At 33.7% G+C, this 9,051-nt stretch overlaps 1 non-coding gene across 1 annotated transcript; it reads left to right on the top strand.

Annotated features, from left to right (window-relative positions):
• Positions 1-8,727: 8,727 nt before the first annotated feature.
• LOC112213919 lies at positions 8,728-8,830 on the top strand. Its single transcript, XR_002947834.1, has one exon. It is a non-coding gene; the product is annotated as a U6 spliceosomal RNA (small nuclear RNA).
• The last annotated feature ends 221 nt before the right edge of the window (positions 8,831-9,051 follow it).

Genomic DNA, 9,051 nt, shown 5'->3' with positions numbered 1-9,051 from the left:
TACAACTCAACAATGAAATAGTCCGAAGATGAAAAGCTCGTCCACTAACGAAAATAGGCTGCAAGATATATCCCTTGTAAACACCGGTTTTGCTATCGAGTCTTAAAAATTAATTTAATCTCATCATATTGTAATATTCTATTATAGATAGGTTTGGCGATTTATCTGTAATTTCGCAAATAAAATACATTTTTCCTATAACATACAAACCCCTTCCTGTACATATAGCGTTATATCGCTTCAAATTTCATATTAAAACATAATTCATCCATAATTTTATCAAATTTTGAAACAACTGTCTTAAGACTTTTTCTTGTTAAAAATAAGCGAGTACCTATATCTAGTAGTATCTGTACACAGCAAATACATTAACAACATACCCAACCTATCTGTTCATTTTCTATATTTTTCCTATTCGATCCAAGTGGCTAATAATACCGAGACTAACAAAACCCATTTTCTTGTACCACGTCCCGACTTTATTTATTCCATACTGCCTATAGTTTATAGTTTACGCGATCTTGAACATTGTGAAGGCAAAGTGAACGGTGTACGTGAAACGAGATTTTTCGGAGATGACGATCTTCAAGTTCACGTAGACGAAGCTACGTATCCTCGAGGGAAAAAGAGGAGATGCCCAGAAGGCTGAAACTCTTTTAACGCCCATCCGAGGCGTCCGTAATTAAATCACGATCGCTCGGCTACCATGAGAATCCGGGGTCGAGATCGTAATTTCTCCTCTGCTACGAAAAGGTTATCCAGGCGAACGGGTCCGGCTAGCAGCTCTCTGTGCTTGCCGGAAGCCAGTGTACAACATTGGAAGCCTCTGATACGGTCAGCTTGCACGCCGAAAATCGAGTTATCCGGAGCTTGTTTCGACGTCTGGTATCAAGGTTCTAACCAAATGGTTCGCAGTTTAATTCGATGTTTTCGGTTTCCTGTTATTCGATTCAAGTCGTTTTTCTTCAAGACAAATTAGCGTGGCCTGTGGTTCAGCATGGCCCACAGCTTTGTTGTTTGTTATTACTAAGGGAGGAGAGATCCATTATGCTAAGTTGCCTGTGGTTGCGCTAATTATTCAAAGGTATATTTGGTTTAGACCTCATATTATTTAAGTAAAATATTTGGAGAAGTATTATTTAAATAATAATATTATTAATATAGAATTATATATAATTACATAATATTTCGTGTTTGTTATTTTTGTTGAATGTTATTTTGAAGTAATTATATACTAATTTATCTGAATAAGCAAATGATTCTTTCTCTAAATTATTTCTTCATTTTCTTTCTTATTCATTTTTATTATTATTTCTTATTCATTATTAATTAGAAAATGAAATAATTCTTTTGTTTTAGATACTCATCAAGTACTGTGTAAATTAATCTCTGGAATAGGTTCTGATTCTACTATATCGATATTATCAATTTTGTCAAAAGTATAGATTATTTTATAATATCCGATGCGTATAAACATTTATTATTTAGGAGTAATAAAAATTAATATATTTCTAAATGCTGGTACGTTGGACAATAATTCGACTACTTTGTCTATGACTCAAATGTATGCAAAATGCAATTTTTAGAATTCCAATAAATATTAAACTCCAAACTATTTATCACGTTATTTGAAAATAAGCTAAAAGTGATTTATATGATTTCAATACAAATCTTAATACAAGTTTAAACAAAAAGATAAATCAAACTGATATCAAATTTCATAACAATATTGTTTCCTAAATTTTTTCGTCTAATTAATTGTACTCGATATCTCTTGCTAAAACTAAAGCTTTTTATAGAATATTCAAATTTATTCTACCAAATGTCCAAATCGGATAAATTGTGAATGTAAACAAATAAATAAAAAAAAAATATTCAAATTTGTTATATCTCCTAATACGAATGGGTGTTAAATCATGAAATCAGACACCTTAGCCGTTTTACTGATTCAGAACAATATCATAAAGTTCAAGCATCATATCAACCTGAATAATTTGGTTGATATTATGATTTATTTCCTCGTGAATAAATTGAAACTGTAAGAAAATCGAAACTTTTAATATCGTTATAATGATTACGAATAACTTGAAGCTACAATTCATCGAACGAAATTTCGCACCACGTATAATGATGTTCCATCTACCTCCCTGTTTCGTTTAATTAAAATTTCAAATACGAGCAGCAAAATATGCATAGAATAATACTTTTAACAAGATTGTTATCGGGTCTCGAGTATTCGCGGGCTTGAGTTATTATTAAAATTCATGCGGCTGAATCTACATGTTACGAACACTTTTTAGTATGTTGATCAGTATACACTGTTCTAATAGGATTTGTATAAATTTTTGATGAATGGAAGTGTTGGTCTGGGGAGACGATTGTATTTTGAGCTTTCTAAAACCTTTGTTATATTCTATTTTACAGTATTTCAGTCGTTGGTATTGATTACAACAAATAATATTTTAAGGATTATTAATATTTGAACCATGCCGATTTTGTTTGAAATAAACACATTGCAACGTATAGATATGAGAACCAGATATCTCAAATAGTTTGTAACACAAACAATGTTAAATAATATAAGAATAATAATGAACATTTCTTTAACATATTCCAAAATTATTGTCGATATTTTTATTAGTTTTTAAAAGATACAGTTTGAACGAAATTCGTAATTATGTTGTGACAAATATATCGAGAGGATGACAAACATGTCTGAGTCAGTAGTTCCTCAAATCTGGCATTTATTTGCTCCATATTATTAACAAAATTTCTATAAACCACGAAAATATTACCTTCACGAGTTTTTACCGCTTTCCACTAGATTTTATTGATTAAATATTAAATTTTTTTAAAACTTCTCTCTCTAAATGAAAGTCTCTAATACGATTCCAACAAAACATAATTCTGCATAATTCATAGAACTACTTCCGTAATGCACAAATTGCTCCTTGAATAAAGTTATTAAATCTTCTCTTTAGATAAAAATATTCAGCATCATTCTAGAATAGAACCACTGTGCATATACTGTAAACATATACACTATAGACTGTAAACATGTTTGCCTTGCAATCATGACGCAATTTTTCTCTCAATTAATCAATTAAATCTACCAAAACATCTCTTTGTATATAAAAAAAGATCCAATACCAACCCTGGAAAGCACAATTTTCTATAAACCCTACATCTAATAATTAAACTATAACAGCAATTTTTCTTCGATTATTCTGCTACATTCATTGAAATTTCTCCCTTTAGATAAAAATCTTGAATATCAGTGGGAAAAAAAGCATAACTTTCATTTTATGGCATTTGCCAGATCAGCATGGCATCATAATAAAGGTCCGAAAAAAATGGTCCGGCAACTGCAATCGGAAATCCGTACGTTCTTTTCCACGCCTCTCTTCAATCTACCCGAGAATTATCTGCGATTCGAGCTGAACGCCAGGTCATGGGTTAATGCAAACCATTAGTCTCGGAAACGAAAGGGTCGCCACGACGAAAATGTGCACTCACCGCGAACGGGAATACTCGAAGCTTGCAAGCAACGAGGTTGTTGCTTCTAAAAGAACATATACCTATGCTACCGCCATTTCCTCCCATCCTGATGGATGTGCATCTCGTTCGTTCTCAGTGAACCAACGAGTACTTACTGAAACGTATCGACGAGGACTGTCTTCAAATTTATGTAGTTGTTCGAGAGACAAATAAATACTGAAAACACTGTATTTATTCTTCTTCTTTAGCGCGATCAATTGCAAACATAATGTGAAACATTAATAAGTACATACAGATTTATTTCTTCAACATTGTACTAATACCTGTTATTATAAACATGCGCAAATGCATAGAATGCACATAATACGAGCAATATTTGAAGTATAGCAATATGTAATATTTGGTAGATAAAACAATTTTCTATTCTTTCGATTATATCTCCAAACATATAAATTGTATAAAAGTTCATAATGTACTTATAGATACGCAAGCTACCATAATTTTGAAATTATGTTATGATATATTGAAATAATGAGTAACTGTATAGAATAACGGAACTGTTTGGAATAAGTAAAGGAGCAAATAATTAAAGTGTAGAAATTTTGGAGTGTCTTTAGTATTCACTTTTTTTGAAGGATTTATTTGTAAGACGCTCTTCTAAATACGCAAGCTACTAAAATTTTGAAATTATGTTATGATATATTGAAATAATGAGTAACTGTATAGAATAACGGAACTGTTTGGAATAAGTAAAGGAGCAAATAATTAAAGTGTAGAAATTTTGGAGTGTCTTTAGTATTCACTTTTTTGAAGGATTTATTTTTAAGACGCTCTTCTAAATATTGTTGTTTATTATTTTTATTTATTCTTAATAATAGTTTTCAAATACTTTTGAAGAAATTTTTGATACGACGCAAGATTTAATTGGCGGACATATAAAACAATTTTTGTATATTGAAAGAGAATATGACTTATTAAATATTATGTATCTTCTGTTCTTTTATGGATCTTTCATATTGAGCTGACGTTTCATCAAGATAAAGAAGAAGCGTGATGAAAATTTGTGGAAAACTTTGGAATCACTCAAAGAGAACTTTCCATGCTATATGCAATTTTCATCTTGCAACATACATAAAATCGATATGGTTTCAACTTTTCTCTTTGAAAGAAACATATTGAGGGCAAAAGAGTGGGTATAAAGTTCGTGACAGATTTAGATTGAAGTCAAAAGACAGAATATTTTTCCGAAGCAACATATAGACTTCCATGACAGTATTATGAATCTGACTAAAGGGTTTACTTGAATGTGAATAGAATGAAATATATTCTTTCGTATATATTTACTCTGGTTATATCACAAAACTCAATATAAATGAAGGATTTTGAGTCAAACCTTTATGCTTCAAACAAATACTTCTTTTATCTCTTATTCTCTTATGTTATCTCCTATTTCAATTAATTATATTTCTATCTACTTTGACTTTATCTTATCACACGTCGAATCATAATCTTATACTCATAAATTCCATACAGCCCACTTTGAACTTGCAAATTAGCAAACTGTTACCCCGCAACGGAAGAAATTAAGAAACAAACCGTTGCTCGCTTCAAAATGATTCTTTTAGTTCTTTTGCTCTACTGTAGAGTTCGAGAAGCGATTACAGTACAACATAATACGCGACACGAAACGAACGAATAAAATTGATCGGCTGACCCCCTAACAAACTGCGATCTTTCTATAGTGTTCATGAATAGCCTCGTGTACAAAGGAAAATTCAGGTCTTTTAGAAGGATCAAAGAGTGTATGGAACTGGAATTATCGTCGTTTAGCAGGAATGAGCTGTAACAAGCGGGAAGTAGCGATAATATGCGCAAATGGTAAATTAATGGTTGAGAAGTGATGTGCTTGACCTAAAAGGGCCACTATTATTGATTATACGATCAATATATAGATATTGTCAATATTTCAGCATCCTCAATATTATTATACGTTGTATGTATACAGACGATCAACTTACATATATTAATCATACAATATGTAATATTTGAGGGTTTCCTTATACGTACAATAATATTGAGAATCCTGAAATATTGACCATATGATTGAACGTCAGAGAGATCGTCGTTTAACTCATCAAAGACTCACGTGTGGATTCGCGATAGTGAATATTTCTACTACAAAGTCAGCTACTGTATCAGAAGTGAAACTAAAGGGAGGAACAAACTCTGACTCCCATCCTTGACACGGTTTGTAATTCTCCGAAGGGTCATCATGATCGGCTGTTCCCTCCTAATCAAGATCGTTGTTGATAGGAAGCAGGCCGAACGCTGGACCAAGGATGAAGAAATTCGTCGTTCTTCTTTACGGGCAATTCGTGAAACGCGATTAACTGGCAAAGTTCGGTTCGTTCGGGCTCGCTAGCGGCGGCCGGCGTAGCGTTAATGAACCATAGTTCGCTGATTCGACGATGAGCATTCGAGAGTTAATCGTCTGCGCTACGAAAGCAATTTTGCCAACTCGACTTGTTTCGCTCGATAAGGTCTCTTCAAGCGATTGTATCTTTGTACGTATACACGCGTACATCGGAGTACAGATTGTTTCACTGGCTTGTTTCGAAGACGAACTTCGCTTTGTTACGCCGGAAAGGAATTTATACGGGTACCGAGACGAAACCGTTGAGAATCGTTGATCTAGAAATTTTGTTACTAACTTCTAGACGTTCACGAGCGCGTACAATAATGTGTTTTAACGTATAAGAGTCATTTAATTCGCTTTGATCGTCTCATATTAAAATTCTTGCTAGTCATGCCATTTTTTTCTCTCAATCTCATTCATTTATTTTTGAAGTATTTATTTTTACTATCAAGGAAGTCGAAAAGTCTAAACTATGTAAGCTAGATGAAACACCTTGTACGTATGTATATATGCGCTGTGTGCATACATGGCTGCTCAGTGACCCTTTTTCGGAATTCGGGCTCGCGTTCTTCTTCTTTCCCTCAACAATGCCAACTTTTACAGTCAATCTCGTTTCATTCGGATGGAGAGTTCGAGTTCCGTACCATCCACGGCCGAAATGTGTGTATGCGCGAACAGGGAGGGGGCGAGATGGATTTGCCTTTCCGTTCCTCGACTTTCGTAGGAAATCTTGTTTGCTACGTTACGACCTCCCCTTCCTACTACGGCATTTATTTAATCGAAACTAACGTAAATTGTGTAACGGAAGGATCATATTCTTAATATAATTTCTTAGTATTTTTAGAGTAATTTTGGTATCATTCTGATCATTTTTTAATATTTTTCTATTATGTATGTGTAATATTTGGAAATTTAATATCGTTACGAATGCTGACTTTTGTAAGGAGTTTGGAACTGTTTGAAATGAAATTATCAACTTACTGTTGATCTCTTCTTTAATTTTAAAATATATTATATAGAGAATTTAAAAAATTGTAGTGTCAATTTGTGCACTTTAGATATTAATAAAAACAAATTATTTTAATTCTAGCAAATATGAATATGACATCTATTTTTAGTTTTTTCCAGATAGATTTAGTTTAGATAGATTAAAAAGGGACTTATAAAGTACTCATAAATAAAAAAATTATTATACCCAACAGAATGAGAATTCAATCGACGAATTAACTCGTCTTCTACAGTTAACAGATTAAACGACATACGGTAGAGTCCGTTAAAGGATGGTCAAAATTAAAATGTTCGAACTCATCTAAAAAAAGCGCTTTTTTTATATCAATCAAATGAAATAACATAATTTTCTGTCGTATGACGTATTTTCTTAAAAATATCTCGCATAAACGAAAGTCAAATCGGATTATCGTGTAAGAACGTACGATAGTGCACCAGGAACACCAATTCAAGCTTAGAAATGGTCAAGGAGAAGGTATCGCCATACTTCTACAGAATGAAACATAACAGAATGGAGCACGCCCTTTTCGTCCTTTCTAAAACAACTGCCACCGTAGTTTCTATGTTGTCGTTCTGTAAATCCACAGAACGCGTCTCGAAGGATAATAAGTAACAGCCCGCAGGAGATTTATTACGTCTCGTATTTTGTCATGAGTCTCTGAAAGCCAATAAATATCGTATCGTTTTATATCCAGGCTGTACGTTTCAGCACTTGCTTCATAAAACAGATTTATCAGGTGTACTAGGAACTGTTTAGAGACAACTCCTTTAATTTCTCCACGAACAAAACAAACGTCACGTTCGAGACTTAACCTTTTAGGTACGACGCGCCACTATACTGGCTCATTCTACCGACTCACTCACTCACCGTTTGAACTAAATGATGATGTATTTCATTTGTCTTGCTTCACACTTTTCTTTGTCTTCGCAATGTTTTATAACAGTGTTACCGATACACAGGCAGAATATATAGTCTTTGTTTTTGATACGCCAGTGTCAGATATGAATTGTTGCTTAGAAATGGATATATCATTATTAGATGCTCTTTTTAACATGCCGGTTCGTATCCTTATAATTTTTTAGAATCTTCGATCTCAAAATGTCGCTACAAAATAGAAAACGAAGAGCAATTTGAAAAACACTATCGTGCTCTGAGTGTGAAATTTAATTTAAAATATATCACACTACATTGCATTATTAATTATTAAATTAGATGATTAAAGTTAAAGTATATGCGTCATATCTTTAAGAAAAATTATAATTTAATTATCAAAAACTTCGTTGCAATGTGCTTGCGTAGAGGACAGCATTATCCGCCACAAATTGCAGTTTTGTATCGTTTACGCGTAATTCGCGTTAAACTCAGAACAGAGAAACAGCCTCGCACAAAATTCAACCTTACCTAAGAGGTTAATGTAATAGATGTAGTTCGTGGAAAGAAGAGCCTGTGGTGGCACTCGATAGCAAATACCACCACTCGACACCAACTAGTGTCAGACGACGGTAGCCCAGTGATTAGCGCCTTAGATTGCGAACGTTCGGAACCCGGATTCTCGAATCCCGGCGACCGGAGTCCGATTTTTCTTCCGCGATACAAGAAATGAGAAGAAGAGCGGCTGTACCCAGCAGCGACATTTACAGCGCCAAGCGCAGCTCAAAGATATTACATAGGCAATAAAATAAGTATTCTTGCGTGTGTAGTACATCGGTGCGTTTGATAGGTGGCCTATAAGATATTTGCTTTCTCACTAGTTGTCGCAAAAGTAATATGTTGCTTTATATACAGGAAACAAATCGTACCTTACGTGCTTCCTTCGGTAGTACATATACTAAAAGTGGAACGATACAGAGAAGTGTTAGCGTGGCCCCTGCGCAAGGGTGACATGCTTGTGCAAACTCGTGATGTTTCATTGAAATATGTTGTTATACGCATATTACAGTGTATGAGTGTGCTATGAGTTTTTGTGAGTACGTGTGTGGCAGGATCCCTCAACGAAAGAAAAGAAAATGTAACATGGCAAGAGGAGGAGAGAAGTGACACTAGAAGAGAGTAATCTTGTAAACCACGTGCCTAAATAAATAACAAATTTTTTTTATTTATAATGAATTCCTACATATTTATTTCCGCA

Source organism: Bombus impatiens, unplaced genomic scaffold (assembly GCF_000188095.3).
Source record: "Bombus impatiens unplaced genomic scaffold, BIMP_2.2 scf_2214, whole genome shotgun sequence".
Taxonomy (NCBI): domain Eukaryota; kingdom Metazoa; phylum Arthropoda; class Insecta; order Hymenoptera; family Apidae; genus Bombus; species Bombus impatiens.
Note: the sequence above shows the minus strand (reverse complement) of the source record. Positions and strands in the feature narration are given on the sequence as shown.